This window comes from Chrysochloris asiatica, unplaced genomic scaffold (genome assembly GCF_000296735.1).
Source record: "Chrysochloris asiatica unplaced genomic scaffold, ChrAsi1.0 scaffold00057, whole genome shotgun sequence".
Classification (NCBI taxonomy): Eukaryota; Metazoa; Chordata; class Mammalia; order Afrosoricida; family Chrysochloridae; genus Chrysochloris; species Chrysochloris asiatica.
In genome coordinates this window covers 6,194,505-6,201,346 of record NW_006408575.1, presented here as the reverse complement: position 1 = coordinate 6,201,346, position 6,842 = coordinate 6,194,505, and positions in this window count along the sequence as shown.

The window sequence follows — 6,842 nt, the reverse complement described above, 5'->3', positions numbered from 1 at the left end:
ATCAATTGCTTATAAGCAAATTCAGGTTGAAGTTGAATAAAATTAAAACAAGTCCACGAGAGCCAAAATATGACCTTGAATATATCCAACCTGAATTTAGAGATCATCTGAAGAACAAATTTGATGCATTAGAAACTAAAGGCTGAAGACCAGAAGAGTTAGTGGGGTAACATCAAGAACACCATGTAGGAAGAAAGCAAAAGATCATTGATAAGACAAGAAAGAAAGAACAGGCTAAAATGGATGACAGAAGAGACTCTAAAACGTGCTTTCCAGCACAGAGATGCTAAAGCAAATGGAAGATGTGAGGAGGCACAAGAACTGAACAGATTATTTCAAAGGCCAGCTCAAGAAGGTAAAGTCAAATATAATGAAATGGGAAATGACCTAGAATTAGAAAACCAATAGGAAAGAACATACTCAGCATTTCTCAATCATAGGGAACTGAATGAAAAATTCAAACCTCGGCTTGTAGTATTGAAGGATTCTATGGGCAAAATGGAGTCCTAGTACGATGCTGTGGGTTAAAGTGCTGAACTGCAAAGTCAGTTTGAAACACAAGGTTGGTGGTTTAAGCAACCCAGCCGCTCCTAAGAAACCCTATACAGGATCACTGACTCAATGGCACTTAACAACAATAGTGGGAAAAATACTGAATGATACCAAAAGCATCAAAACAAAATAGAAGGAATACACAGAGTCACTGTACCAAAAAGAAATGGTCATTGTTCAACCATTCCAAGAGGTAGCACAAGATCAAGAGCCAATGATCCTGAAGGAAGAAGTCCAAAGTGAGTTGCAGTCATTGGTAAAGAGCAAGGCACCAGTAATTGATGGAATATAAATTGAAATCTTTCAACAAACTGACGTGGCACTGGAGGCACTCACTTATCTATGCCAAGAAATTTGGAAGACAACTACCTGGTCAACTGACTGGAAGAGATGTGTATTTGTGCCCATTCCAAGGAGAGGTGACCCAACAGAATGTGGAAATCATTGCATGATATCATTGATATCCTATGTGAGTAAAGGTTTACAAAAGATAATGCAAAAATGGCTGAAACCCAACATTAACAGAGACCTTCCAGAGGTACAAGCCAGTTTCAGAAGAGGAAGTGGAATGAGAGATTGCTGATGTCAGCTGGATCTTGTCTAAAAGCAGAGAATACCAGAAAGATGTTTGTTAATCTGTTCTTTGCTGATTGCGCAAAGGCTTTCAATTGTGTGGATCATCACAAGCTATGGGCAACATATTGAAATATGAGTATTCTGGAACACTTAATTGTGTTCCATGTACCAAGAGGCAGTTGTTCAAATGGAACATGAGAACACCCAACTGTTTAAAATTAGGAAAGGTGTCGACCAGGGTTGTATTTTTTCACCACATTAGTCAATCTGTATGTTAAACAAATAACTGGAGAAGCTGGATTATATGAAAAACAAAAAAATTTTGGCTTCGTTTTGAGGAAGATTCATTAAAAACCTGAAATATGCAGATGATACAACCTTGCTTGCTAAAAGTGAAGAGGACTTAAAATACTAATGAAGATTAAAGACCACAGCCTTTGGTATTGGTTGCATCTCAATGCAAAGGAAATAAAAATCCTTATCACTGGACCAATAAACAACATCCCTAAAAATGGAGAAAAGATTGATACTGTTGAAGACTTCATTTTGTTTGAATCAACCATCAACAGTCATTGAAGCAGCAGTTTAGAAATCAAACGGCGTATTGCATTGCGCAAATCTGCTGCACAAAATCTCTTTAAAGTGTTGAAGAGCAAAGATGTCGGTTTGAGAACTAAGGTGTACCTGACCCAAGCCATAGTATTTTCAATAACCTCACATTCATAAAAAAGTTGGACAGTGAATAAGAAAGACCATAAAAGAAATAATGCATTTGAATTATGGTGGAGGAGACTATTGAAAGTACCTTGGACTGCCAAAAGAATAAACAGATCTATGTGGAAGTACAGCCAGAGTGCTCCTTGGAAACCAGAATGGCCAGACTTTGTCTCTCATACTTCAGAAATATTGTTATCGGGAATTGGACAAGGATATCATGTTAGGTAAAGTGGAGGGTCGGAGAAAAAGAGGGAGACCCAGCGAGATGGATTGGCACAGTGCAGCAGCCATGGCTCAAATGTAGCCATTATTATGAGTATGGCACATGATTGGGCAGTGTTTCATTCTTTCGTGCATAGGGTTGCTATGAGTCAATACCGACTCAATGGCACCTAACAACAACAAGGGTTCAGAGTAGTTGAGTGCCCTGTGACTCATCTTGTACTTTTGTTTCTTGAAAGCAATTATCCCTTCAAAGAAAATACGTTAATGAAGTTGACCCATCACAGAATATGCAGCATATTCTCCCCTCTCCCATATTCAGCTGTTTAATATTTAAAACTCCTTTCATAAGGAAACATTCTCTAGCTTATTTTTATGTCAGTTTCAATGGCTAAAGGAGCCACAGGAATAAGAGAAATCAAAAGAAGAGTTATTTTCCCGCACTTACAACTTAAGTCTTTATTGGCTGACTTAGCTGATTTCTCAAATGTTGTTTTGAAATTTGCATTCTGTTCTAAATATTTTCTAATTTCCATTATGATTCCTTTTTGGTACCATGATTTATCTTTAATTATGTTCTTTTTAGTTTTTCCAAAAATTATGAAGTGTGAATATCTATGGCTACCCATTTTATTGTTGATGTCCAATTTTATTGCATTGTTGCCAAACTACCTCATCTGCACATCAGCTTTTTGGTATTCGCTGAGACTAGTATAGCTTTTGGTGTGCTATTTTATACACCAAATTTTAAAGGTTTTATATTCTCTAATTGTAAGTTGCAGACTTGTTATATGACTACTATATCAACATTATTGTGTTGGTCAAATCCTCTCTATCCAACTTTTTTTTTTTTCGCCCTCTTTCTACTTAGTATTGAGGGATGGTCATTTAATTATCTTGTGATTTCATCATATTTTTATCATCTTTTAATTTCTACACTATGTATTTTGATAATATATTGTAAGAGCCACAATTCTTCTTTTAAAATTTTTTATTGTGAATTGAGTGATAATTTACATGGGAGAACACTGATTTTACACCATTGTTTCATTGCAATGATTATAATCACCTCTGTGCAACATCATTAAACAGTATTTGTTTCTATTCCCTCTGAGGTTTTTTGGGGTTTTTTGTTTGACTTTTTTTGGGAGGGTGTGCACAAAACACTCAGGAATATATAATAATTTAAACAACCAAAGGGCACATTCTGCAAGCCTGCTTCGTGGTCACCAGTACACAGTCTTTCTCTTTCCATAAGTCTAGAGTCTTCAGCTGCTCTCGCTCTCCATGTCCTCAACTCTGCCTCCATCTCTAGTGTCGCTGCTTCTCTGGTTAGGGTCCCACATTCTGCTCATGAAGAGCCACAATTCTTTTATCTTCCTATCAAAGAATTCATCTTATCAATATCTAATTATTCTTTGTCTAGAAACATTGAGTTTCTGTTTATGGTGATGCAAAATTGGGCAATGAATATTGGTGAAGGTTGCATGTCATGCTTTTTGCCACTTATGTCACTAAATTATATACCTGAACAAATGTTAAACTGTTGCTTGTTATGTCACATATATTTTTACCATAATTTTTAGAGCCTTTTCATACCCACTGTAACCCTAGGTGGACAGGGCAGGCCTGAGACTATTTGTCTCATTTCATTGAAGAGGAAACAAAATTTTGGTGACTTGAATACCCACATAATATAGCAACTTATCAACTGTTCCTGGAAAAAGTTCATGCCTTCTGAAACCAACAAGCCCAGTGTTCTGTTTAACAACACAAAAAAAAATAAAGATGGATAGCTAAGAAACATCATAGTAATCAACACTTTTATGAAGTCCTGCTCTAGTGCTGTAGGATAAGCACTTGACTGCAAGGTCAGTTTATACTGCAAGGTTGGCAGTTCAAACTTACCAGCTGTTCCTCAGAAACTCAATACAGGGTCACTATGAGTCAGTACAAATTCATCGGCACTTAACAATAACAACAACATTATATACCAGACCCTGGAGTCCTGGTGTGGCACTGTGAATTAATGCGTCAGACTGCAAAGTCATTTGAACTGCAAGGTTTGTGCTTCAAGCTCACCAGCTACTCCTTGGAAACCCTATACAGGGTTGCTATGGGTTGGAATAGACTTGACAGCACTTAACAATAACAACTACTACTCTAAGTGCTCTGCATATATTAACTTATAGAAGCCTTCTCATAATCTTTTAAGGTTGGTACTACAGATAGACCTTGACTTACAGCATACTGGCGTTACAACAAACCACATTTAGCAGCATGATTTGTTTTTCATGGGTTTCTTGTGGCTTTTATAAAAATTGTTTTGCACATCTTATTGTTAGAAATTTGTTGTCTTATTATCTAGTGCTGCTATAACAGAAATACTACAAGTGGATGGCTTTAACAAACAGAAATGTATTCTTTCATAGTAAGTGGCTAGAAGTCCAAATGCAGAGAAGCAGTTTCAGGAGAAGACTTTCTCTTTCTGTCAGTTCTGGGGAAAGGTCCTTGCCTTTTTTCAGCACATGTAGACCCATGATTCCTTGATGATCTCCCTGTGTCTTGGCATCAATCTTCCCATGGATCTAGGAACATCGCAGTGCAGGGGCTCCAGGTCCAAAGTCTGTACTCTACTTCCTGCTCTTCTTTCTCGGAGGTAGTAGGTCTCCCTTTCTATGCTTACTTCAAGCTCCTAGTATCTTGTAAGATAAGAATCGGTGCCAGTCATACCCCCAAGTAAACTTCTCTTCAATTTACTGGCTGCTCATAGCAAATCTCATCATAGAAGTGATTACATTATATTGGCTCTCACCATGGGGGATTATTCTTTGTCTTCAGTACCAAACCACTACAAACCCAGTAAAGATGACCCAAAACCTTAAATATCATGTATGTACTATACATGATGTTGCAGCATGTAATTTCCTGATGTTATCATTCTAATGCCAACCCCCAAAGACAACTAAAGATGAGCTATATAAACATACTTATAATAAAAGGTAGTAATAATGAAAACATCAGACTTGAATTAATATAATTAATATTAAAAAAGGTAATAATAATGAAAACATCAGACTTGAATTATGACAGACCAAAACCCTGTCATAGTTCAGGAACTACCTGTGTTGTTGTTAAGTACCACTGAGTCAATTCTGACTTACAAAGACCTTTTATTGGGTTTCTGAGGAGCCACTGGTGAGTTTGAATCACCAACTTTGCAGTTCAAACTGACCTTGTGATTTCATGTATTATCCTACATCGTCACACCAGGACCTGCATTGTAGCTCCCACTTTACAGATGAGGGAACTGAGACACAGAGAGGTTAAGATATTTGCTTGAGGATACACAGAAGATAAGTGGCAGAGTCTGTTTCCAGGGTCTATGCTCTTCATTACTACATTAAGTTGGGCAGGACAAGAGACCTTTCTCAGGTACCAATTCCTTGACCTCCATCCTTGTTTGAGTGAAAAGACGTTCTAAGATAGTCTGGTTATGAGTACACCCTGCATTACCACAGCTTAAGTTGATCTAAGTGAAGGTGCCTCACACAAAAAACCTGGAAGGGAAGTATGCTAAAGGAGCAGGTGCTGAATTGCAGAAAAGTTAAATATGGAATGGGAGCATCGAAGGCTGGAATAAGAGTAAGGAGGGTAAAAACCAATTTCAAAACAGAGCCTTGGGCAATGATTTGGAGGAAAAAAACCAATGTATGTGGTATAACATAATAACTGTAGCAACGCCTTCCATTTACCTTACCATTTCCTTTGGAGGAGGCCAAAAAAGTTCATGATTGTTATTATAATTCTTCCTCCAGGTCTGTAACCTGCTGAGTGTGGCTGAGGGCTTTGATTCACAGGGGAAAGACAAGCACTAAGAGGTCAATGCAGAAATCACAGAGCTCCGAAGTAGCTGTCAAAGCCTACTGTCAGCACTCAAAAGCTGATAGACAAAAGTCAATATGTTGAAAATCAATTCAGCAAATGACTGATTCACACGAAACTTTCTGACAAATGTCCTGAACTGACCTCTAGGAGACTTGATTCCAGCTATTTTACCTCCTGGGGTAGGTATAAAGTAGCAGATATAAAGGGACAAGAAGAGGTGGGGACAAAGGGCAGGGTATTAGGAGCAGGAATGGGTTATAAGTGACAAAAACAGACGAGAAAAGAGATAGTAAAGTTCTCCTGGGAGAATACCCACCCATTAGAAGATATCATCAGGAAGACATGATAAAATATCTTCAGTGAACCTGTGATCCAATAAAACAATCACTCAGCAAACTGGTGTTTTCACCCAACTTGTATGGTCTTCTTACCGGATCACTTTTGCAGTCCAGCAAGCAGAAGGGAAGTGTGGCTTTAACCTCCATTCCTTTTTCAACCTTCATCAGCTTCACAAGAGATAGCAGGACTCAGTGCCAGTTTGCTGTTAATGGTGATGGAATGATCTGGAAAAGTATAGTGAGAATGGGTATAGAACCAGCTCTCTGATCTGATCATTGTGATTAACTCTTCCTGATAGTAATCCTTTTAAAAAAAATAAAAAATAATGTAAATTCATGTTTATTCAGTATAATAAACATCTCAATAAAATAAGCATGTCCATTCAGTGTAAAACATACATATTCTTTATAATAAAAATTATGTAATTCAAATACATTCCATAGTAATAAGTAGTTGATGCTCATGGCTATATTTTTGCTGAGTCAGCTAGATGGACCTGATGTAGACAACTAGAAACTAATGCCAAGGTTTTAAAGTAAAAATATTAT